Genomic DNA, 26,625 nt, shown 5'->3' with positions numbered 1-26,625 from the left:
AGTGAACACCCCAAACGTCACCATGTCAAAAATTCACAGAGAAAGTTTTGCTGCCTTTGCAATTCTCTCTTAGCATATTCCTGAGTAAAGGAACAAATGTCTCTGTGGATATAAATAGTGCACTTATTTAGAAAATGGGTTGCAGAGATCTCATGTAGCCCCAATTTGGTTAGACTTGCAGGATAAGCAGAAGGGAGCTAAGGTTTTTAAGAGAAATGTTGTAAGGTTTGTTTCAGTGGATTGTGAAATAATTTACAGAGACAGGCAACATATACAATACAAACACTATTTCATCTCTAAACTTGATTAGAATAGAAAATGTGTGTTTTAAGATGGTTGCTGGAAATTCAGAGATTACTCAGTCAACAATTCCAGACACTTTTGTTTCTCTCTTCCCCCACCTTCCCCTCCAACAGCAACAGTCAAAACTCATATTGGAGGTTTAATACAGATTTCTACCATGGAGCTTGTGTGCTCACTGAACTCATTTGATTAGACCCTGCACTCAATATAAAACATCAATTGCAGTGGGTCACGCTGCATCTGTCTAGCTGTCACACCAATATCTTGCTGAGTGCCTGCTGCAATTTCTCAGGTTCTTTATTTATACAGGAACTCATTTATTTTGATCCAAAAGCTATTTCCAAAATGCCTGTAGTACACAAAAAAGCACTTTATCAACAGACAGCCCATTGCTCTGCAGATGTAAATTTCTGGGAGCATCTTTGTGGTACGGGGATGTAGTCTGTTGGGGGTGATGATGATGATGATTTTTAAGGAGAAACAATTTTAATTCCAATGAAAACTCGTATATATTAAATAAATCCAGATGTCCAAAGGTCTGATAGCACATGTCACTGTCAAAAGATATTTTGAAAAGGTCTGCTTTTCAGAGGTGGTTTCTTTATTTTCTCACATGAACGTACCAAAACCCTGATACCCGAAGTAGTCATTTCTATGAACTGCTTGCTCCAAAATTGCATATTTTAACAGCATCTTTGTCATATGATATATTACTTGACTTTTTAAAATTAGAAAGTAAAACTAGTAAAAGGTTGAGGCATTTCTGAATTCCAAAGTGATAAAATTTCTGCTGCTGAAAAACCTAGCTGAATACCTGTGAGAAATCCTGTCAATCTGACTAGAGCTTGTAAACAATGGATTTGATCATGCCAGGTACCGAAAGCCCTCAGTCCCTCTTGAAGTAGATTGGAGTTTCGGATGCTCGGCCTTATGTCCTTTTGCTAGAAATTCACTAGCTACCTAAATTTGATCATTTATGGAAAATATTCCCCCCGCATCTGATTTCAGGTTGATCATCACTTGAGTCATAAATGGGTTTGTTCACTAACCAGCTGTAGCTAGAGAGAACATGTGTTTAGCTTCCTGCTTGAGACAGGGACATTTATATTTAATTTAATCACGGTGATTGTTTGTGTTCAGTAGCAGCCAGCCCTATTGCATGCATGTATTTTGACAAACCAGATAAGATTTATTTATTTATTTTCAGCTGTTGGTAAATGGGAAGATTCCCGGGGGAAAGGCAACAGATGTATGCAGAATTTGTTAACTGGTTACTTATTATCTTCATTGTTAATCTACTTGTGATTGCTGCTTTTCCTGCAGGCACAATCTAGGTCTCTGCATGTATTTAAAACCAGATTCCGACACCCTTGATCACACTGAATTAGTGCCTTCCTATGGGAATTTGGAATAATGAAATAAATGGAACTACTGCTGAAGTAATGTAGTAAATGAGTAAAGGTATCAGATATACTAGGGATGTGGGATATATATATCGGAGGATTGGCAATGAAATCCTCAGTCTTTCAACACTCCTTTCCAGGTTCACATGCTGCTTATGTTCTTAATGGCAAAAGTTGGCTGTTCAGTGGCCAAATCAATCAATCAATCAATCATCTCAATCTAGTTCCAACTAGGGAGGTGCCTGAATCACCAAACCACCATCACAACTGGGACCTTCTTTGATAGTCTCAACAGAAAGTCCAAGTGTTCAATGGAAATAGAGATTTGAACTAGCTACTAGAACTGTTCAAATAATGCAGTTTTCAGTTGGCTGGCAGTTCCAAACAAAAATCAAAGAAGTTTTGTTTTGGGTCAACCTGAAAGTAATTTAAAAAAAATAAATCAGTAAATAAAAAATGTATATGGTTTTGGATTCAATGAAATGGTTTGTTCAACCTGAAATGAAACATTTTGTTTTAATTTTGAGCTTTCTCCTTTTTTAATTTTTTTAAAAATAAAATTAAAGGTCATTTAAAAATGAAAAGTTATTTCAAATTAAAAAATCAAAATGTTTGCTTTCAACATTTTAAACAATGTTTTGACTTTCAGATTATTATTATTTATTATTTATTTTTTGACTGAAACACTTTGGTGAACATTTTTGGTTAAAAGATTTCACCCATCTCTGCCTGCTACCTCTTGGTTGAGAAGATGCCTTTCCAGTTCAGGGCCCTTTGTGGTGGGACAGTATGAGGAAGTTTACTGCCTGTGATGTACCTGTTCTGTGGAGAAAATGTTAATTCATTTGGGAGGTCCACAATTATTGTTGCTCAGCAACTTAGTGTAGTCCTAGTGGAAAATTACCTGTCCTTGTGTGTAAGCAGCCACATGTTCAAACCTGTCTAATCACTGTCAGAGGTAGTAAAATGTGTGACTCGGCTTCTAAGCCGTAAATGCACTGGAGCAAAACGGGGATTGGGAAAGAATGCTGTGTATAGCTGTCTTGGTTCCAAACCAGAGACTAGTTTGCAGAAATGCCCTTTGCATTACTAAAATGGAAACCTGAAAAATAACTGGCTAGTGTAGATCTGTGTTCGCATCTTTCCATTTTAGGGAGAAAAAAATTAAGTTCTGCTATTCTACATTGGCACACCCATTCTCCTTCATGAAAACAAGAGACATGGTTATATTTAAATTCAAGACTTACTGCTGCATACTTCTTTTGGAATGACTCCTATGGAAGAATTACAGAACTACGAGCAAGACTGACAGTTACACGATGTTTTATTTAAGTAATTGGAAGCAATAACACTGGCTCCTTGTTTTGCCCCCCTTTACCAGACTGTAAACTGTTGGCTTTGGTTATCCTCATTCTCTCCTCTGGTTTCTCTCTGAACCATATCATGGCTCTTCTACAAGAGCATAGAAAGGGGAAATACATTGCTGTGTTGCCCCAGGAACACACCAGGGGAAGGAATTGTGGCACTTAAAGAGTCACAGTTCCCTCCCTGTCCCCCTTGCATGAGGGAGAGGCGAAGTAACATGCTGCTGAACTGTGGGATGACATTTCTCACACCACCCTGTCCTCATACATTGGGGAGTAGTGGCGGTAAGTGGACACGTACCCCTGAGTGCCAGGACCCAAGGTCTGGATATGCCACACAAAGCGGGGATTCTTGCTCCCCTTATTCCTATTCCTTTACCAGGGCATGTAGACCAAGTCACAGTCTAGCTCTTCAGAATTGATGGGACTTCTTGCCAAGAAAGTTTGTTTAAGGATGGCGGAATTAGGTTATGTATTTTAATCTGACAGTCTGGGAATCCATTTTAGCCATTGAAATGTACCTAAAATACTATAAAATGTCAATAAGGAAGGGGTGCGGGAGGAGGCAAACAAAGGTGCTGAGTTGTATACTCATCCATAAATAACTAAATAACACAGCAAAAAAGGAAGCAGAGGAAAAGTCATTGAAACTAAGTAAAATAAATCACCCATCAGGCCAAAAATTGACATTAAGAAGCAAATAGCTAAGTATTTTCTCTGGAAAGATGTATGTGATTCCTCTTAACCTTCTCTCCCTTTCCCCCACAAAGAACCATCCCCACCTTCTGTATTCCAGGGCCCTACATTTAAAATTGTTCCCATGCCTTAGATAAAAGCAATTCAGTTACTGCTATGCTTTCATTAAACACCAATGCCTATCAGACAGCTTTGATAAGAGGGGAAATAATCCTGTAGTTATTTTCTACAGAAGGACACTTAACATTTTAGTGTGATGCCATGAGCATTCCAGTAATAAATCCCTGGTTTGGTTCCTTGTCCTGGAAAGCTATTGCCTCCTCATGGAGTAAATGACCAAACACAAGTGCATCAAGAACAAATATAATAAGTATTCCTTTTCAAAATGGATATTAAAAATGCCACTAGATGCCCCTTCCTTATACATCATTCTGGGGTTGGATCACACAACCTGAGTGGATAGAAGAAAAATCATGTCAGTCCCTTGAGACTTTGTATTTTAGTGTATAAACTCCTTGCATCCTGAGGGCAGGGAAAGGTAGGGTAGGCCCAGGAAGAATTGGGAGTTGCCCAACTGGGCTCAATTACAGCTCTGATAAACTGGCTTGTGTCATGTACTGAGCTGAGAGTAAGGAGAAGAAAGCTCTTCCTGAGGAAAGGGCTTTCAAGCACATAACAATAAAGGCTCCTTCTAGTGACTGGGCCTAGAGGAGATACTCACCATGTGTGGACTGATCTACGGATAGCTTGTTTTATTGGTGGCTGTCTGGAGCAAGCCTCACTCCCTCCTCCTTTTTGCAGTCTCTGACCTGGGCATCAGGAAGGCCGCCCAAGAGACTTGTTTAACTGTGGCTCCTGGGAAAAAGTGTGGGGAGGGAGGCAGTTGCACATGAGTGAGGCACTTCCAAATGGAAGCGGATGCAAAATAAAGGTTTTGTGTCAGGGACAGACCCAGTTAAGAGAGATGCTCACTGGAGAGTCTTCCATTGTCTGCCACGACAGAATCATTGATGGAGTGGTAGCATGTTAGCCTGCATTTGCCATTGCTGGTCTTTTAAATGTTTGTAAGACAATCTGCTCAATATTGGGAGTGTGGGGGTCCAATCAGAAATGTTGTTTTATTAGATGCACTTCTGTTGGAAGATTCTAAAACATACCAAGGAAAGCAGTTGGAAAATGGAGTGTTTTTTTTTTTCCACAAAAATGTATGGGCAACTTTTTGCCCGTTTTCTATGGAAGAACTTTCAAATATTCTGACTGAATTCTGAGTTTAGAAAGAGAAAATCTGATATTATTTAAACAGTAAATCACGTGGCACAAAAGTCAGAGTTGAGTCTAAGCAAATAACAACAATGTGTTAAGCAGATGTAAATTAAAGTGGACCACCTTCCACTTTAACATAAAACTGTTAGTTGCTTTTCCTGGTATGCCCTTTTCTTCCAGCTTCTCAGTAGATGAGTTAAAACAAATTACATTCCCTTAAACTCAATGGGCCAAATTCAGAAGGGATGTGCAAGTTGCACATTGGCAAGTGGGTGTGAATCTAAAGGTATTTGTTAATATACATTGAATGGTGAAGGGGACTGAAGGATGTGTAAATTAGATCAGTACAAGGCTAGGATTTGTCACCTTCTGCTCCGGGGGGGGGGGGGGGGGAGGAGAGAGATGATGGTGTAGTAATTTGCTAATGTATTGCTTGCATAGGCCAGTACTAAATTACCACCACCTTCAAGTAGCTGGAGTAGATCCAAAGTTCTATCCGTTTTTGCCACCTGCTCCAGACAGGGAGTAAGCAGGCATGTAGCCCTTGCTTATTCATGTGTGTTCAGACCAAAGTTCTGTAGATCATGTGTCGGCACTTATTTGTAGTTTGTTTTATTTTGGAGGTGGGTGTTAGGTTGGGTCAGTTACTCCCTCGTGTAGGAGTGCAGTCCCAAGTCACAATGTACCCTTTCCATTCACTTTGATTTTTCATGACTGAATTTGGCCCATGGTCTTCAGAGATTTTATACAGAATTCTGTAAAATATTCCAAGATGCTTTAGGGCCCACAATCTCTGTAGTATAAGTTGTGAGAGTCCCTCCTGGGTTTCGTGAGTAAAATGTTGTATTTAACAGAAATGTATTACTTTAAACACTGATGTTCTCTAGCCTCCTAAAACATTAAAATAAGGCAAAGTCTGTTGAATTATATGGATATGTTCATCCAGTCTCCTTGATTAATACTGATAGTAAAATATTTGCAGAGGCATTCATGAAACAGACTGGAAATCATTCTGCCAGACTTGATATATCCCAGCCAAGTAGATTGTATTAAAAATAAATATTCGTGTAAAAACATCACACTGTTCATTGGCTTAATAAATATCAATCCTTATGCTAAGGACCAAATTGTTGACTTGGTAGATGCAAAAATAGCTGCCAAGAAATAATTTTTCTTCATAGCTTTTGCTTTTGACTGGGGCAAAATTTCAACTGAATAATTTGTTGTACTCAGAAATAGAAGCAGCAGTATCTAGACATGGAAGGATGTTCAAAATAGAATTGCAAGATCAGGATTGTCTCCTCTTGAGTATAAGTGTGTACTGAAATTGCAATAGCAGTAAGGCAAAAATATACACTTGCATTGTTGAGAATGAATGTAAAGCAAGTGGACATACATGGCTGATTATGTAATTTATAATCAGTCAATTCTGCACAAGTTATTTCCAAAATGTTAGATTTCAGAAGTTATGCTTTTTAAAGGGATATTAAAATTAATTAGGGAAAATATCTCAAATAAGGTCCAAACCATGGACTAGAGTCTCAAAATCAGTTACCCCCCCCTTTACAGCAATCAAATGGTATAAAGGGTCTGTAATGGAGCTACAGGTAGCAAGTAGAAAACTCCTTCTATTTAGGAAAACTTCCTATTGGTGCATCTGAGCCTCTGCTGAACATCCATCATGTGAACCTCTCCCACACAGTATGAGGTGCGGGTGCTGAGCCAGGGAGAAGTTGTGGCAGAGCTCTGCTCCATTATACCTATCATCCATTGACTGAGGGTCAATTAAGGACCCTAAGTCAGTGGCACAACTTAAGTTGCGCAGCCGCAGCTGTTAGTAATTTCTGGCCCCAATAATATGGCTACCTAACACACATTCCTCTCCTCCCCTCCGCCCACACCAAGCACAGCTCTTGTGCATGAGAAAAACTGCCCCTCAATCTCGTGACTGACCTGGAGAGCACTTTACCAATGGAAACATTTAAATGTACTGAGGTGGGGAGGAGGGGAAACTATTTTTAAAAGCGTGGAATAGAATAAAACCATTGAAAAATCAAGAGAACCAATAACCAGTACAATAAGGGCCTGACTGGGTGACCCTAACAGAATTCTCCAAATAACTGATTTTTTTTGGTTTTCTGACAATTCTAACAAGTAAATAAATAAAGGCCACTGAAGTCAAACTGATAACCATTTTTTAAAAATGTTCATCAAATAGAAAAAGACAGGAAAATAGTCATTTCAGGTTGACAGAATATTGTGATAGGTTGAATAAAAGCAAAGAAAATGAAGGATTAGATTTGCCAAAAGGGAGGTGGTGGTAGTGGCAGCAGCCCTCTTTTACCCAAGTAGCCCAGTTTTTAGGGCAACTTACCTGGGATGTGAGACCCCCAAGTTTGAATTCTTGCTCTGCAGCAGGGAGTTGAACCCAAATCTCCCACTCCTAGATGAGTGCCTAAGCACCAGTAAATTGGTTATTCTGGGGTGGGTCTTTCTCAAGCTGTACTGTTGAAGCTGCTCCATTTTGTATAAACAGTTGTACTGTCATTGGAGCAGGGACTGGAACAGGGGTGTCCCCCTCTTGGATGAGCATGCTAACTACCAGGCTATAGTCTATTTTGGGGTAGGCTTCTCTCAATCTCTCCTGTTGACTCTGTTCCATTTTGTATAAACACTTAAATGGTCAGTGGGCCAGAGAGAATCCCCTTGTGAATGTAGCCCCCCAAAATAAGAATGTTTTGATTTTTTTTTCCCAAACAAAACAGATTGCTGAAATTGATATAAATTTGTGATGTTTTGCTCAATCCAAATCTGCTATTTTTTGGTGAGGGGGGAAAAATGTTTCATCAGTAAAATTTCACCCAGCTTAATCAGAGCACATATCACCTTACTGAACACATAGCCACACTGAAGTCAAGAGGATGGGACTACAGAAGGCGTATGTTGCTACTCTATGTGAGTGATGGCATCACACTATCGGCTTTAGGGAGAGGTAGCCACTCAAGATGGCTTTGGACCAGATTATTTACTCAGGGTGAATGGTGGATTTGAATTCAGTGATATTTAAGATACCAGTTTCCATAAGGGCAGGAGGGAGAATCTCACTCCTAGAAATGCAAAATTAATATAGCACCAGTGCCACTTCTATTCATCTTCAGGAACAATCTACTCCACAAATACTCCCATTCAAATAAGTAAGGGTGCTATGATAAACGCAGTAGAGTTCTTGCAATTTTGCTATCAGGTCAGTTTGTGATTAGTATAATGAAGGGAGATGAATATATTAAATGTAACACAGGTTACAATGCTAGGACATTGCAAGTGCCATTGGTATTCCTACGTAGAACACAAACCCATTCTATTTTCCTAACCCACCCTAATCAACCGGCTTTATATGCCAAGGCTCCCAAATATACTCAAATATGCACCAAAGTATGTGGTTGTACTTGTCTTCAGGTTACACAATGGTTCTCTCAGGGCAGCTTTCGGTACTGTAGTGACATTAATATTTGTGTCCAGTTGATCAACATGCAATATTATGTTGGAGAAAAGTATTCAGGAGCTAAAACTCAAACCTTTGAGTGCACAGGAAAAAACTGCCAGGAAATACAACAACAAGCTCAAAAGCTATTGAAAGGAGGAAACCATTTTTTAAGTATTTGGGCTTTGAAAGCCAGCCACCCTTTACTTAGGCTGAAAGGATACCCTCTTGTGGTTTTATGTTCAGGTTGGATAGGTCTATTATATTTAAAAGGCCTCTATCACAGTGGTATATGAGCACATCACGCTCTACTGTATGTATCCTCCCAACATCCATGTGGAATAGGGAAGTGTTATTCCCTCCCTTTAGAGATGTGATAGTTGCTATTACCCTCCATTAAAGGGGATGAGGAACTGAAGCACAGAGAGAAAAAGTGACTTGCCCAAGGTCTCACACACAGTCTGTTGCAGAGCAGGGAATATAAATCAGGTCTCCATAGTCCTAGGCTACTGCCCTAACCACTAGACATCCTCCCTCCCTCTCTCCCTAATTCTTCCAGCACCTCCAACTCAAAGTCCAAAGAACATCCAAATCATCATTTTAGCCCTTAGTGTGTTCCTACTTCCAATTAGAGGAAAGAAAACTACAAAAACTACCCTAAAGACAGAAGATTCTTAGTGAGCAATCTCTGCCTCTTGTATCCTCTGATCTCTGATTCTCTTTATTTAGTTGTTCAAAAAGAAAAGCACAGTTGTTTGCTAATGCACCAGAGTTAGCTGTATTTGAAATCCTTCCTCAGAATATACAAGTCTGCAGTAATAGCATATGGCATTGGAAAATAATTGAAGCATCCAGGACTGCATCTATTGTCATAATCTGCATCAATACATAAATGTCAGGTCCTACCACCTACTGTCTAAGAATACAAGAGTTCTAAAGCTTCTCCTATTATTTAATAAAATAGGTACATAGAGGAGCATTAGAGAGACCTTTTATGTAATTTTATTAGATATATAGATTATATATTTTACTGGGCTGTGTGACAAGTGCTTAAGGGCACTTCTTAAGATGTGCTATCTACTCAACTTCACAAATTTAAAAATAATGAAAGAAACAACATGAACTGTCACTTTAATGCACTGGAAGATTTCTGACCTATTTACCTAAGTTACTTCCTCTAAAGACTTTAATGTCATCTTTTCTTTTTTAAAAAAATCAGGTTGATATGAAGATGTACATTCTGAAACACTGAAGCAGAAGAAGAGCTCCACCAGAAGCAAGAATGATGCACAGTTTCAATCCGGTAAGTCTCTATTAATTTATTTTGTTGATGGTGATTTTTTTCCATCATTGATCTTGCTTACATTTACAATAACCTCTCAGATGTTACAAAGATTTCCCCCCCTCGTATTTTTGGCTTTCCATTTTATCCTTGATGAAAGCTGGCCTCTCTTTTAACAAAACAGAAGTATTCTGTCTCTGCTGCTGGCTTAGCTCCTAGACACTCAATATTATAGTTGACACCAGCAATCAGACACCCTGGTCCATTTAGGGAAGGGAGGACTGTTGTGCAGTATAAACAATGCTCTCTTTCTGGGGGACTAGCGCCTAGGTGTATTTCTGAATGGTAGCCCTGCTCCCTTTGGACACTGGGCCACCTAGTGGTTGTGATACTGTGCACCCAAGAACCCACACAAGAAACCAAGGCTAGAAAGACACAATATTTGGAAGTTATAAGGCAGTTCTAAAGGTTAAAGTAGTATCTGGACAGGCTGTAGCAGCTAGTAAATTTAAATCCATTTCTTTATAACCTGGAGAGACAAAACAGCTGGTATCACAGCATCAGAACAGCACGAGAGGCTCAGGTGGCATTTCTTTAGGCCTAAAAGGGATTCACAAGAATGTCAAAGGTATCTGCATGCAGCTATGCAGTACAGTGCTCATAAACCTCTATCAGTACCAGAATCACCTGCTCTCCTGTCAACCCATGTGGCTTTTTTTATTTGTAAAAGGAGAGCCTCTGTCATATTCTTCAAGGAGTCCTGCTAAAAATAGGTCTTGGGATGAATGCTAGCTTCACAGTCTTTGCAGAGGGCAATGTGGGAACAGACATATGCACACATCAAAGTAAAGGAATAAAAGGCCAATGCCTTGTCTTCTCTGAAGGTTTTAGGGGGTCCTAAATTTCATTTCTCTAAAGATAATATCTGTGCAGACTTCTCATTCCCTAATGTGTGATGGGCATAAGTCCTTTAATTCTTAAACTTTTTCACCTGCGAGGGGAGCAGTAGTGAGAGAGAGATAGACAGACAGACAGCGTGAATAGGGACCCCCCCCTTGGTATTCAGGTACTACCCCTTGCCAAGTATAAATGCAGTCCTCAGGACGTTCTGTGCTTCTTCTTGACTGTGTTTGATGAAGGAGCTTCCCCCACAGCAGCGACATCCCGTCCACCCTTCTGTGGCTTTGTTAAAATAATGCCTTGTTGCGTATCTCTTTTCTTAACATCCTGCCTTCTAGTCAGGTCTTGTTAAAGTGGCCACATTTTGGACTGTTTGTCTCCAGCATTTCCGAGTATGGGTCGGCCACTCAGGCACTAAACTCTTCGAGGCACTTCTGTGCAGTGACACCCGCTCTAGTGTTCTGAAACCAGTTTTTTTTTCTAGTCCAACTTTCTGTATGTTTCTCAGCACTAGGCTCTTGTTCTGATGGTCTTGCTGCATTGATGCTTGTGTTTAGCTAGTCTTGTGTTTCTTTTTGCTTCTTCAATGTTTTCTTGGCTTTACCAGTATGGCATCCAAGGAGGAAATTCCGTGACTTCAAACCCATCAGCATGGCAGAAAAATGGCATAGGCCAAATTCTATCTTCATTGCATGATCTGCCTCAGAGTCAACCACTAGGTGCTGTGCACACCTCAAATGTCACTGCCAGGACTGAAGAAACATGAGGTGTGCCTCTCTGTCACCTAGGGAGACTCCTTTTTCGGGCTGTACAAATCAACCTGTAGTGCTTTGAGTCAGATGAGACTATGGAGCACCAGGACTAAGACAGCACCCGCTGCACTGGCCTAGACCTATTCCCCACTGTGATAAGGCCAACTAGGGGGGCTTCACAGTGGAAGCATCCCATTCCTTTTCCAGCCAGATCCCTGACTCAGAGAGGTTGTATCAGACTTTTCCTTTTTCTTTCATGTGGTCGAGAGGGAGATGGTGATTCTGGCAGTTGGCACTTGCTTAATGGCCTTAAAGAAGATCAGGTGCAGCTATGTGATGCTACCTCACAGCTGATTCTGTGGGATTTGGGGCATTTCTCTTGGCCTGAATCAGCAGGTGTAAGAGTGCTCTGTGTAGCAGTGACACCTTCTGCAACCGACACTTGCTCCCTGGGAATTGATGCTCAGCGCAAGCTCTGGCCTCAACGCTGCCATCTTTTCATCCTCTTTCAGATACATAGATTTTAAAAAACCCTGTTTCCGTTATTTGAATGGGTCTGTTTCAAGTGGTGAGGTTTTTTGTTTGGGGGATATCCCTTGAGCTTCTTACTCTCCAGAAGTGAAAATGCAGCACAGATAGTATCTTCGGAGAAGGGGAAATACTTGCTTTTCAATTCTGTTTCTCAGCAAAGATCATCTTGCAGGATTCCCAGTCCCACGTATCTCCCCTTTACCAGAGTTTGGAGTTAACTTTTTTGAGAGGGAATTTTTTAAGTTTTTTTTTTTTTTTTTTTTTTTTTTTTAAATGCGGATCTTGAACTGCCTCATTCCTTTGGAACCTTCCTCTCCTGTGTAAAGGAACAAACTGCAATACTGCAATAAAAAGGGGGAGCATTTGTACTTGGCAGGGGTGGCTCAGGTTGGCTCATAGCTACACATCAGAGCTAAGGAAGTTGTGTCAGTCTCTGTCTAAGTAGTTGAGGCCCAGGAGTGAAAATCCTGCACACGTGCTATCTCAGGAATAGCAGACGGACAAGTAAGTCATTTTTCTTTCACAGTATTATGCATTTAAAAACTGAAACAATATGATATTTGAATGTCAATTGCAATGTTAATTAGTGAGTTGGTAATAAAGACAGGTAGTCTGGGTGCAGCTGGATTTCTGTGTATTGCTGATTCCATTTAAAAAAATGTACAGAATGCCTCATAGACTCATAGATATTAAGGTCAGAAGGGACCATTATGATCATCCAGTCTGATCTCCTGCACAACACAAGCCACAGAATCTCACCCACCCACTCCTGCAATAAACCTCTCACCTGTGTCTGAGCTATTGAAGTCCTCAAATCATGGTTTAAAGACTTAAAGGTGCAGAGAATCCTCCAGCAAGTGACCCGTGCCCCATGCTACAGAGGAAAGCGAAAAACCCCCAGGGCCTCTTCCTATCTGCCCTGGAGGAAAATTCCTTCCCAATCCCAAATATGGCGATCAGCTGAACCCTGAGCATATGGGCAAGATTCACCAGACAGATACCCAGGAAAGAATTCTCTGTAGTAACTCAGATCCCACCCCACCTAACATCCCATCACAGGCCATTGGGCCTATTTACCATGAATAGTTAAAGATCAATTAATTGCCAAAATCATGTTATCCCATTATACCATCTCCTCCATAAACTTATCGAGTTTAATCTTGAAGCCAGATAGGTCTTTTGCCCCCACTGCTTCCCTTGGAAGGCTATTCCAGAACTTCACTCCTCTAATGGTTAGAAACCTTTGTCTAATTTCAAGTCTAAATGTCCCGATGGCCAGTTTATATCCATTTGTTCTTGTGTCCACACTGGTACTGAGCTTAAATAATTCCTCTCCCTCTCCTGTATTTATCCCTCTGATATATTTATAGAGAGCAATCATATCTCCCCTCAACCTTCTTTTAGTTAGGCTAAACAAGCCAAGCTCCTTAAGTCTCCTTTCATAAGACAAGTTTTCCATTCCTCGGATCATCCTAGTAGCCCTTCTCTGTACCTGTTCCAGTTTGAATACATCCTTCTTAAACATGGGAGACCAGAACTGCACACAGTATTCCAGATGAGGTCTCACCAGTGCCTTGTATAATGCTTCTGCATGGTTCAGCATCACTGTGCACTCTCCCTTTCTGTGGGCTGTGACTAAGAAGCATACTTGAGCTCTTACAAATAGACAAAGTTAAATCATTTATCTCTGCCCATGTCCCCTATAGCTTTTGTTTTATTTTATAAAATAGGACTGGATTCCACCTGTCCTAGATTTTGCAAATCAGACTACTCCTGGTCAATCTCCATCTGTGATTTAATGTCTCAAACTTGGGCTCTCCATTTCAGATGAGTGCAGGTTTCCTATTTTTCACTGAAGAATATAAGAATGGCCAGACTGGGTCAGACCAATGGTCCATCTAGCCCAGTATCCTATCTTCCAAAAGTGGCCAATGCCAGGTGCTTTGGAAGGAATGAACAGAGGCAATCATCAAGTGATCCATCCTCTGTTATCCATTCCCAGCTTCTAGCAGTCAGAGGCTAGAGATAACCAGAGCATGGGGTTGCATCCCTGACCATCTTGGCTAATAGCCATTAATGGACCTATCCTCCATGAACTTATCCGATTCTTTTTTGAACCCCATTATAGTTTGGTCTTTACTACATCCCCTGGCAATGAGTTCCACAGGTTAACAGTATGTTGGGTGAAGAAGCAGGGGTGCTGGAACAATTTGTAGAGTGGGGGTGTAGAGAACCATTGTTCTCAACAAACTGTAAACCGTGTATATAATGGAAACAACATTAAGCCAGGGAATGGGGCATCACCCCTAGTTCCAGCACTTATGTGAAGAAGTATTTCCCTTTGTTTATTTTTTAAGCCTGCTGCTCTCTCTCTCTCAAAACTCTAACTTTTTTATTTGACTGGCTGAAGGAAACTCTCTGGAGCCAATCAGTGCTGCTGGAGATATGTTTTCAGAGTGACTGAAGCATTTCCATTTTCCAAGGGCTGAATAGCTGGCCTTCATGGTATTTCTGTCAGTTCCACAAAGGAAAAAAAGTTTGAATTCAGGAGTGTGTCCCTGCTTATTGTTGTATAGTAGCACTGGTAGCCTTTGTCCACCCTCAAATTTGCACTGGTTTAGTTCAACTGGTTCAAACCCTGGGTAGACATTCTTATTTCAGTTTGAGTGTTAGGTTTGTTTGTTCTTATTTTATTTAAGTTGAATCAAAATAAGCATAGCTTAAGCCTGCTTTAAACCAAAATAAGAACATCAACATGGCCTGTTTGTTATGTTTTTTGTAGCACTGGCTTAAATCACAATTAGGTTTAAACTGGTACAACACTGAATATAGACAAGCTTGTAGATTGGCCCAGAAATATCCTTCCTGAATATTCTACACTATTTTCATTGTTGGTTATATGAATAAGGTCTCCCCAATTGCACAAGCGCCATTGTTTAAACTCCTAGGCTCAGTGTGGAAGGAAGACAATTTGAATGTTCTATAGAAAGATTACATTGTCAAAAACCTGCTCATTTGAGCTTAATAACCCTGAAATTTTTAAGAAAATTTGCACAATACCTGTGTTGTGTTTGTGCTAATGTTCTGTTTGAAATAAAATGGAAAAATGCTTTAGAGTACTTCAGATAACTATTTTTCCCTCAAATCTACTGTAATTTATCATTTTAGGAGTTCAACAACAAAATGGAAAAGGTGTGTTTTGTTTGGGGTTTTTAACACACAAAGTCTATTTAGAAAATCAGGCTTGCTTGAAAAAAGTTGCATTTGTATTCAATACTTAAGTCTCTCTCTTGCTGACTGTTAAAACTTTTCTATTTTCCATGAATAACCACAACACTGTGCCTTTCCACTGTGTCCTGCCTTCCAAGGGACATTGTTCACTTTAATCCCAAAGTTTACCTACATTTCTCATACATTTGGCATCCCTTCACTTTTATTGCTGAAAGCAACTTATGTCAGAAATAAACAATTGTGAACCTGATATTATCCAAAGGGTTATTTACATCAACAAGAAGATTCTCCAATTTCCTGTGTGAATAATATTTGTGTCCATCATCTCCCACACTTTCACATGCTGATCCCCATTTGGGCTTTGGAAGGTTGAGAAATATGAATAACACTGTGATAAACTCATGGACATCTAAGAACATCACAACTTGCATATCATGATCACATACAACTTCCCAGTGAGTGAGAATTAGTGCTGTCTAGCTCCAAAAGTGAAGATCTATAACTCTATACAACTCAACCTAAAGGAAAAAAACTCTGTTAGGAGGAAGTGATGCCATGCAGTTGAGAAGTATTAATTCAATCCAGTAGAGGGCAGTGGTACACATACACAATAACCAATTTATTATAATACTTAGCACAGATAAAGTCAGATTTTGCCTCTTACTCTGTGAGCAACCCCAGTTGCTGGGACTACTGGAAGAGTAGAGTTCTATGTGTGAAGAAGGGTGGCAGAATTCCCCTATGAGGTAGATTAGTATACCCTTTTTACAGGGCGGCAGTGTGGCCTAGTGGATAGAACACTAGACTGGGACTCAGGAGACCTAGGTTGTTCTGTTCCTGGTTCTGCCATAGACCTGCTTGGTGACCTTGGGAAACTCACTGAATGGCTCTGTACCTCAGTTTCCCCACCTGTAAAATTGGGATAATTGTAGTGTGTGGAGATCAAAACAAAGAGCCATCCCAAAAGTAGTAACTAGAGAACTCCCCAACTGGAAATGTGTGTTGTTTATTAAGCTCCCCCCTGCAATACATTCTGATCCTGTTTGGTGACTGTGGAAGACCAGGAACTATAACCAATCCACATCTCCCCTTCTTTATATATTAAAAAAATAAAATTAAAACATAAATCAATGTGTGTGTATATATACAACAATTACAAATACACTTTAAATTTTTAAATCTATTTACACTACTATATCTCTTTATCAGTTGCATTTGAATAGTCCTCAGCAGTGTTCTAAAGATCAAGTCTTTGAGGTGGTCTGATTTGTCTTCCAGACCATGTTCTCACTTCTGTTGAGTTTGCATGTGAGGCTGCCTGTGGGAGGGGGCTCACTTCCTAACAGAGTACCTGCATGGCAGATCCTCTTTGTTATGTGGGGAAATACTGAAGATGAATCCAATTCCTCTGGAGAAGTCCACTTAGATTTAAACTAGGAGTTTGGTGGTACCTTAAAGACTAACAGATTTATTTGGGCATAAGCTTTCATGGGTAAAAACCTCACTTCTTCAGATGCATGGAGTGGTTTTTTTACCCACGAAAGCTTAAGCCCAAACAAATCTGAGAGTGTTTAAGGTGCCACCAGACTCCTCATTGTTTTTGTGGATACAGACTAACACGGCTACCCCCCTGATACTTAGATTTAAACTGTGTCAGTGCCACGGGTCGTCTTGCCATCACAAGCTCCGCTGGAGAAAGTCCAGGCGCAAGCGTATTGACCATTATGCCACTAGTGTATGTCATGGCTTTACTGATTTTTGCAGAAGGCTTTTTAATGTCTGTACTGCTCTCTACCTCCCTATTGCTTTGGGAGGGCAGGATAATGTGGACTACTAGTACCGATGTTCAGAATCAAAGTCTTGTGCAAATGCTGGGAATGTTTCAGAGGTAAATTGAGGCCCATTATCTGATATGAGGACTTCAGGAATTCCATGTCTTGCAAGTATTGACTTTGGTTTCTGGATTACCTGTGCTAATGAAGGCTAGCCAAATCAATATATCTGGAGAAGTAATCAGCTACACTAATGCATGTGTGTCCTTTCCATAAAAACTAGTCAATTGCTACCCACTGCCAAGTCCTTACAGGTAGCTTTGTAGAGTTATGTTTGGTTGGTTGGGGTTTTTGTTCCTTGTTACATATGTCACAGTCCTCCACTAAAGTCTGAAATCAGATTTGGCCACCATACAGATTGTTTTGCTCATGCCCTGCACTTGGTGTCCTTCACAGACAAAGCATCTCTTTCTGAAGTCCTGGCTTTTCAGAAACATCGACCATGTGAAAGTCATTTTGGGCCTGCCAATATGGTGAAAGGTCTATTGGAAGTTACGCCTCCAAATCCACTCTCTTTGGCAAAGTTCAGTACGTTTCTTACATGTTTCAATCTTTAGCTGTTCATCTCCAATTCCCTGAAATCATCTGCCAAATGCTGGAATTGCTGCCAGGGCAAGGTCAATGTAGACTTTGACATCTTTCTCTAAAGCCTTTTCTTTTTCCCTTTTTGGCTGCTTGATAGGGGTTCTCAACAGTGTCTGATGCTGTGAGTGTTTTTCCTGGTATGTGCTCAATGTTGTCTCTGCTGCTAGTATGTAGGCCACATTCCTGTTACTTTGTAGTTCCTTGTATTCTCACTTTTGCTAGTGTGTGATCTGGGTCTAAGTGTTGCTGTGCTGATAAATTAGTGTCTCTTATGCCATGTTTCTTATATGCAATGTTGTTGTAGCAATGTTGGTGCCATGATATTAGAGACACACAGTGGGTGAGGTAATACTTTCTTTTTTATTGGACCAACTTCTGTTGGTGAGAGACAAAAGCTTTTGAGCTTACACAGAGCTCTTCTTCAGGTCTGGGAGTTTAATTTCCCAGACCTGAAGAAGAGTTCTGTCTGCCTTGAAAGACACTCCACAATATTGACCTCTCTTTGTAAACTGTTTTGAGATCATCTGGTTCGAACCACTATATAAGAGCTTGGTGTACTTCTAACAGACGGAGAATCTGAAGCAGAGAGGTTAGTGATTTTCCATAGGACAGAAACAGGAGTCATGGTCAGATCTGGGATATGAAGTCAAGAAGTCCTTCCTACTATGGTGGGGAATAATCAGAACCTTAACAGCTTCTTCCATCGTACTTGCTCACCAGTGTTACTCTATTGAAATTTACGGCCAGTATAGACCCAGTGGAGTGAAGAGAAAACAGGGGAGGCATTGCGACTTAGATGGGTGTTTGAGTCACAGTGCAGTTCACGCACCAGCCCTTGCTTGGGCTGTGCCTAAAGGTAGAATCCATCCCATAAAAAATTAATGTATTTAAATAAAACAAATAATATGGATGATCTGTTTCTTGACATAACACAGCTCAATTACAGCACAGCAGATGCTGTATGTCAAGTCTAGAAATAGCTCGTTAATCGTATTTGTTTTATTTAATACACTCAGGAATAGTAAGATATGGAAAAGCGGATAGTGCAGGGTGAGAAATGTTTGCCCCCGCACACACACAGTAGCTTTTAAAGTTTGAGCCGATGATTGTTTGTGTTCATATTGACATTTATGGTGAGGAAAGCATTTTGCACAGCTTGCGTGACCTTTTGAGAGGTTGACACAGTAAGTAGCTGATTGATCTAAAAGCTAGGTTCCTTCCCAAAGCAAAAGGCTGAGAGTGGCCTTATCCAAATAGGGCTGCAGGATGGAGTCAGAACAACGATTAAAAAGAAAGTAAAGGCAGAAACTTGAAGGTCAAGACACTTTTCTGTCCAATGTGTGTATTTTCCCAGAATAGGAACCCTGGTAGAGATCATAGATTTCCTTTACAGGAAAAGAAGTTTCAGTTAACTGCATGTAAAATCAGGTCCATATCACAGACGTGTAATATTTGCATTTAAACAGAAGTAATAGCAAAAAGAAGGGACTAGAAAAATATTCATTCAAGGTCCTGATAGAATTTGAGTAAAGGACAGAGAAATAAATGAGGTATTGAGTCTTTCAAGGCTATTTTGAGTCGAAGGGCTTTAAGCCATAGGAAAAATAATTGGCCAAATTTTCAAACCGCTCAGCATATTGGATACTGATTTCTTGGGGAAAAAAATGTACATAGTTTTCAAAATGAGAGCTGGATGCTGAGCACTTCTGAAAGTGTGATCCCAGCTGTGGGTGTTAACACCTGAAAATCTGGCCCCAAGTGACTTACCATGGTTCCCCAGGAAGTCTGTGGCTTACTTAAGAATTGGACCCAGATCTCCTGAGTCCCACTCTGGTGCCTGATCCACAAGGCCATTCTTTCATACTACATATCAATATGTACGTTTTGAAATGACTAGTGTGTTAAATAATCAAATTTACTCCAAGTGGAGAGGTGATTTATCCTTTTGCAATAGCCATTTGTCATTGCAACGTTAAACAAGAAACTAAGCATGAACAGAACATAGTAGGTCCAATTCATCCTTGGTGTAATGCCACTGAAGTTATTGGAATCACAGAAAGATGAATTTGGCCAATTACCATTGAAAGCATAAACAAAATAATTTGATTTTTAAAAAAGATGTGGCAAAATACTGGCAAGAATATGCAATGATATTTAAACCACTGCTGTGCAACAGATGGAATATGATATCGTTTTCATTTAAGGAATGTGTTTCTAAGTGGCCACTTAAGACCTTATTTTGCCATGTAAAGTTCTCTCCAATTTCAAATGCTTATCTTCCTTCATTTTGTGCTTGTAAAAATAAGTTACATTTTGTCCTGACCTTGGACGTCTGTTGATATTTATGAAACAGCCATCATGTAATAAGGGATTTCATTTGCACCTGTAATCATGATTTATAGTCATTAATCTTTTCCTGTCCATGTGTTTTTCATTCAGATCAGTGTGCTTAAAGAGAGAGAGGGTGAGCTGGGAATACTTAATCAGTAAATACTATAATTAGCTATACTGTACTATTTACCCTCCTAGTGTAAATACATGCTATCAGTTTGGTATGCAAGATTTCAGTTTTACTTGCGTATTAAGCTTTCCTTGAAGAAAACAGCTTTCCTTTTCTTTCTTTCTTTTTTTTTCCTGGCACTTTCATGTTAAAATGTATCAAATTCTATAAATCCTTAGATTTCCACATCCCTTAGAGAGCGTTCCCCTGGTGTTATTCCAGCAGGAAATAACCCTACGATTTCCATTTGCTTGTTTTCTCCCCAGTATTTATCAGTATACTATCTATATTTTCTTCTGTCAGTATTTACCAAACAGTTGGTTGTCTTTACTTTTTCCTATAATGTCTTTCTGCCCTGTTATGGATACAATTCTGCATTCCAATTCACATTGAGGAAAGCCTACCTAGAGAAGTACTTCCTTGAGGCCAGATTCTTGTGTATACTAAGGCCCTATTACACTATTCTGACCGTTAAAAGGGGCCTTAATATGGGTGTAAAGTCTTTACACTGCCCTGGTAGTGCCCCTTTTATCTGTCAGAATAATGTAAGATTAGAATCTGACCTATTTTCAGTTGACAGTACCACTCAGCATGTGTAGGGATTGCAGAATCTGGCCCTATGTCACTAGATCATTGCCCTTCTATCTCCCACTACTCAAAAAAGAGAAGAGATGGATTTACAAATAACTAGTCTCTAAAAAAAGGAATTTGTTTAAAATCTTAGTGCTACCTCTGTGCTTTTCTTCAAAGTCACATTCACATTACGAAATGTAAAGGGCCAGAATTTGATACTCTTATGCATGTTCACCAGCAATTTTTATTCCAAAAGCAGGCCCATTTAAATCAATAAGTTAACTCCAAAAATAAGAGTATCAGAATCTAGCCCACAGAAGTTTTGTTCATGTCTAGGTTTGTCTTTGTCCAGTGCTCAATGAATGTTTCTCCTTTAGTCTGATACTATACCATATTATTCTTCTGGAAGCCAGTGCACCATACTCAGAACTAGTGCTGGGCAAACATTTTCAGACATAGTTTATTCACTAAAAAATTCAATTGCAGTTGACAGTAGGCTAGAGTCACAAAATGGGAGGTGATGGTGATGATGGTGCTATCCCCAAAACAATCTTTAACCCAGTGGTTAGGGTACCCACCTTATTTGTGGGAGACGCATATACAAATCCTCCTCTGGAGCAGAGATTTGATTACAAGTCACCCCTCAGTCTACAGACTTTTCTGGGCTGGATCTCTCTGAATCTCTCCTCTTGAATCTGTTCCCCTTGTATAAAATATCAGCTGGAGTGGAGAGAAAGTGGGAATGATTCTATAGCCTGGGGGTTAGGGTGCTCACCTGGGAGGAGAGAGACCTGGATTCAGATCCTTTCTCCAGAGTGGTTCTCGGCTATTGGATATAAAGAATGGTAGGGCACAATCACCACCAAGACCTCCGTGTCTGACCATTTTGTGAAACTATCTCTTTTAAAAGGCTCAGAAACAAAACATTTTCGGTCGAACAATGTTTAGGTTTAGTGAAACCTGAAATGGACTCTTTGATTTGCCGGACTTTTTCAGAACTTTCAAATTTTGGTGTATTGCAAGCCTGTTTTGCTTCTCTCTCCCCAGAAAATCAGCTATTAGCTCAGCTCTACCTATCAGTATCATTTCCATATTTTGTAGAGGCTTGGGGAATGAATTCTGGTCCAGATTCTCTGCAGGTGCAAACCAGTGTAGTTACATTGTTGTCAATAGAGCTGTGCTAACTCACACTGACTAGGATTTACAGTTAAGCAAAAAGTAAAATCAGGGGATTCTCTAACTTATGTGATACTTTATGATATATCTCAAATTTTCTAGTCTCCCTGCCAACTTTCATGTACTTGCACTAACACTGCCTCAGGTGAGGGCTGCCTCTTCCAGGCTTTGATGGATCATCCCTTCAGAAGAGTAAGTGATGTAAATCAGCAGCACTATGCGGAGAGAACAGTTGCTCTCTGATCTGCCACTTTAGAATGGTGATGAAGAGGCAGCTGAGCAGCAATGAGAATGTAATTTTAAGATTCTGTGCAAACAGTATGGCTGAGTGGTGGAGGAGGCACAAAAGAGACAGGAAAAATATGAGTGCTCAGAAAGGAAGGATGAGACTTGCAAAAGGGGAGAGGACTGTAAAAGAGAAGACCATTTGGGAGGAGAAAAGAGAGAGGGGACAGAGAGTAGGGATGATTAGGGTCACCATATGTCCTGTTTCAGCCGGGACAGTCCCTGCCGTCCCAACTTTTTTGGCAAAAGTGGGCCTTGTCCTGTTTGCTCTTGCCAAGTTGATCGAGACTTGCTGCTGCATACGCACATACGTTTAAGTGTGTGTATAAATTAAGGCTTCTGCACTCCATAGCATACTTAACACAAAACCTCAAAAGCAAGGAAATGAGAAATGAAGCCATATAGCAATATATATATACTCCTCTCCATTCAGAGACAGACATGCACACGCTTCACCACTAGTACAACCACCATCTGCCATGGAGCAAGCATCACAGTCTGACCCCAGTCATAGGAGAGAGGCCAGATTCCCAGGCTCTCTTCCCCAAAAAATTTACTCCTCCATCACAATCAGCAGATCAGATCTTCCCCATAACTTTACTTTCTGCACAGTTCAGGGAGGCCACACACACATTCCTACTGGGGGGAAGGAAGTGCTGAAAGGATGGTTTCCTAGAAATGTCATTAGTAGACATGATACAGTTAAATTCTTGGCATCTGTGTTGCAACCGATGCCCCATTTGTGACCGTGGATTTTGTGATGTGCACATGAATGACACAGAATTAGGATAAATTGACACATTTTATGTACGCCACTGAATAACCATTCAGTTGTAATTAGTTGTAACCGCTAACGGTGTTCAGTAGAGTCATGGCAACAACCTAGAGGTCACAGGTTTTGTGTCCTATTGTAAGTCTTTTTCAGCTATCCCGTTCAATTAACTTTTTGTTCTGGCACTCCGTTGTCGCTCTCTCAGTTACAGCTGCAGTTGCTGCTCTGCTTCCTCTTAAGATCAATGAGATTTTCTTCTATATCTAGTTGAACTGAGTAAATGCCCCAATTCACAAATACACTTTGTTGATCAAATGTCTCAATCTTATGCGCCAAAGAGGTGTTTAAAGCTGTATATGAAGTATTGTGCATCTCCTTTAAATTATATTTTTATTGAGCTGTTTTCATGGAAGATCTCTTTCAAGGATGAGGTATTTTCTGCCTCTTCATTTTAGACCCCTCTCTTCTCCCCTCCCCCCCCCACTTTATCTTTGCCATGTATATTCACGGTCAGCTAAAGTTTTCTTGCTCTCTAAAAAGTGCCTTTTTGGCAGAGGCTCAGGGTTTGCCCTCCTCCCCCATGACCATCACCAACACAGCAATAAAACATTTAAGTGATCATGTCTGTACATGGGCCCTAATTGGCACAACACTTAACTACTTGCTTTACTTTTAACATGTGATTAACTCCATGCATATTCAGCAAAACACTTACATATGTGTTTAAGTAGAAGCATGTGTTTTGCTGAATTGGGGCCCTAGTCTTCAAATGGCCCAGAATACAGGATTCTCAGATTTGTTCCTCCTATACTAGTATTAACTCTTTACCAGGTATGGAGCTGTGCTATTTTCTCATGTGTTGGAAGCAGAGAATCCCCCAAAACGGACAGACTGACTCAGATTTAACTCTGCTCTTTGTTTTTCTGCTACAAATCCTCTCTGGTAGGCTCTTTTCTAATCTATAAGAACATAAGATCTGATGTTCTTCATCAGTCCATTGAGCCATCTATGTTGGTGTCCTGTCTCCAGCAGTGACCAACAACCAATGCTTCAGAGTAAGGCAGGGGGCACTTCACTATTTGGGCAGTAAAGGGTTTCTTTCTGAACCCTGAAGCAATTAGCTTATGCCCAGGAGCATGAGAGCGGTGACATCCTTTGGGATATTACTCTGCCTCTTCAGTCACTTCATGTTTTGTATTTTACAGTTGATGTTGTTTAACCACGTGTTCATAATTAAATTACCCTCCAATTGCTTTTTTTAAATAAAAAGAGATTCCATTATCAACTTTTACTGGGAGAATATTTGACTTAGGTTTGAAATAACATCTAGCTCCTGGTACAGAAGTCTTTGTTCCAGATCAACTTCAAAAAAGTAGAAGTCTTGAGAGACCTTTTTATCACAAACTATAAGCACACATGAGACATCTGACGTGGTGCATGAGCTGTGAACCAAGATTGAAAGGGTGATTTACTGTTCATCTATCAGAGAAGCAGGCTTAGCAGTTCATAAATTTACACTGAGCCAATTTTCCCAACAGTTTTCCCTATCTACAGGAAAAACCTGAAAAACATTGTTCAGAATTGGTAATTATAGTCTCCTTTGTAATTTTCCTTATAAAGTACTCACTGAAATGCACTTTGTGATACCCTGCCTGGATTGCTAATTCTTTTCAAAGAGAATGCTTAGCTGAGTTATGTTACTAATCAAAATGTATGCCTCTAGCAACCCTTCTTACTATATATATAATCTCAGAAATGGTGCAAGAGAAAAGAAAATTATGAAGATGAAATATGTGCACAATACTGATCCTTTTTACAACACCTGATAAAGGAAGTTTTATTCTTAGAACTGGTGCATAAATTTGCTCTTTCTTGATGGCAAAATGGCAATATTGACAGCAATTGCTGGCAATAGTGAAGATTTAAGCTTGCACTATATAATTTAACATGACTAATTTATTAGCCTGTTGAGGTGATTATTCAGTATTTAGTATATTAATCCTTTTATGTTTTTAATTAAAGTAACCCTTTAGTAAGCTTCTTTGGGACTTGGCATTGGGCTTGGCTTTAGGTATTGTGGAAGAAAATGAGGCATTTCTGAGCTTGTCTCATATGTAGGGAGGATATTTTTGCTCACTTGTGGGGAAATACCAGGCTCATGGTCATAATTATTCAGAAGTCAATATTCTGAATAATTAGATTACTTTGGGGGATATTGTATCAAAATGTAGCATTTTTGGCACTAGATGTTGTTTCTGTTTCCTTTACTCTAAGTATATTTAACACAAGAGGATAATATTTGATTGTTTCCCTAACCCCTGGCTTTTTTTCCCCCAAATCCAAGGTCCATAATAAAATGCATCATAAAATTTCTCCATCTTCCTCCAAAGTATTTCTTTCCTCCCCTTAACTTTCCTATTCTGACAATGCGTTTTGTGAGTCAAGAAACAAAACTGAGAGCCTTAACGTACTCAAGGGACCACAACAGAGTAACTCAGCTACTTTTCTAGAGTTCCTATTTGCAGCAGAAGGGAAGTTTGAAGTCAGTGGAACATTCCCTAAATAACGAACGCTGGCCTTTGCCCGAAGAGTGTATATAAACATAGACATTTCTTACTGTGTATTTTCTTTACCCTTACTCAGTCAGGTTCCTTTCTTCTTTGATTTTTTTCCAATAAACTTTCATTTACCTTTCTTATGTTTTTCCATAATTTTTCTTAGCAGACTGGCTTGCTCTCTTGTAAACCCATCTTCTTTTCTCACTGGACCCTGGCATGTATTCAGAATGGCAAGTTTCTTATATCATGGCTATTCTAAAGGGATCAGACTGATGCCATAAACACAGGATTATGAATATGTTGCAGGATCAGGCAGATAATGGATGATTGCAGTTGGGCACACTAAAAAGGCCATAGATATTTTAGGTACAGAAAATGAGCTGTGAAACAAATACAGATATTTTCAGTAATGTGAGGCAGAGCATATTAGCCCAATGAATTTATTCTTGTATCTTTTCAAGTTTGTTCCTATATGGAAGTCCTGCTTTAAGGATATGTGACTGTTGTCAGAATAGTGCAGTGAAAATGAAATTTATTTCTAGCCTACCAAGATGCAACAAAAATTTCCAGCAATAAATGTGCCTAATCAACTTTCCAGAGAGGAAACAAATATTAACACAATTAGAATATTCAGTGGGAATAATTTACTAATCTATTATGTTCTGCAGATGAGTACGGTGTTCCTATTTCCTAGCCTCAATCTCTCCTGTGCCTATGTGCATGAACACCCATTCTCTCTCAACATACGAGCTGGTTCTCTGGGCAAAAGAATGCCCTTAGAAAGCGGTTAACAGAGGCTATTTCCAACTTCTTATATCCTGTATTGATAATAGTAAAAATTTGTTAGTGACAGCAAGATGATGGCTTTCTGCTTCCAGTAACTGTATTTGTTAAATTTTGTACATTTCAAAGCATAGGCCAGAACCTCATCTGGAGTAAATGAGTGTAATTCACTTGAAGTCAATGAGGGTATGTTGATTTACATCTGAGGATTTTACATTGCATCATAATTTCATTGCAACTTGTTAAAAACCACTCTAGACAATGGAGGCTCAGGAACCCAAGACTGCGCAGGTAGGGTTGCTACTTCTAGATTTTTTTATTCTGAAGGAGATCTCATCCTTTCCTGATTTTTGCA

The 26,625-nt window shown here is 39.8% G+C and overlaps 1 protein-coding gene across 2 annotated transcripts in view; it reads left to right on the top strand.

Annotated features, from left to right (window-relative positions):
- Window positions 1-26,625, top strand: part of LINGO2 (leucine rich repeat and Ig domain containing 2) — an 809,277-nt gene that overhangs the window by 470,535 nt on the left and 312,117 nt on the right. For both annotated transcript variants that reach the window (XM_043514693.1, XM_043514692.1), the window contains one exon: window positions 9,730-9,813. The gene's annotated coding sequence lies outside the window, so the exon portion shown is untranslated. The remainder of the gene's footprint in view (window positions 1-9,729; window positions 9,814-26,625) is intronic.

Source organism: Dermochelys coriacea, chromosome 5, assembly GCF_009764565.3.
Source record: "Dermochelys coriacea isolate rDerCor1 chromosome 5, rDerCor1.pri.v4, whole genome shotgun sequence".
In the NCBI taxonomy this organism is placed as follows: domain Eukaryota; kingdom Metazoa; phylum Chordata; order Testudines; family Dermochelyidae; genus Dermochelys; species Dermochelys coriacea.
The sequence above is the reverse complement of the archived record's forward strand: the minus strand, read 5'-3'. Positions and strand labels throughout refer to the sequence as shown.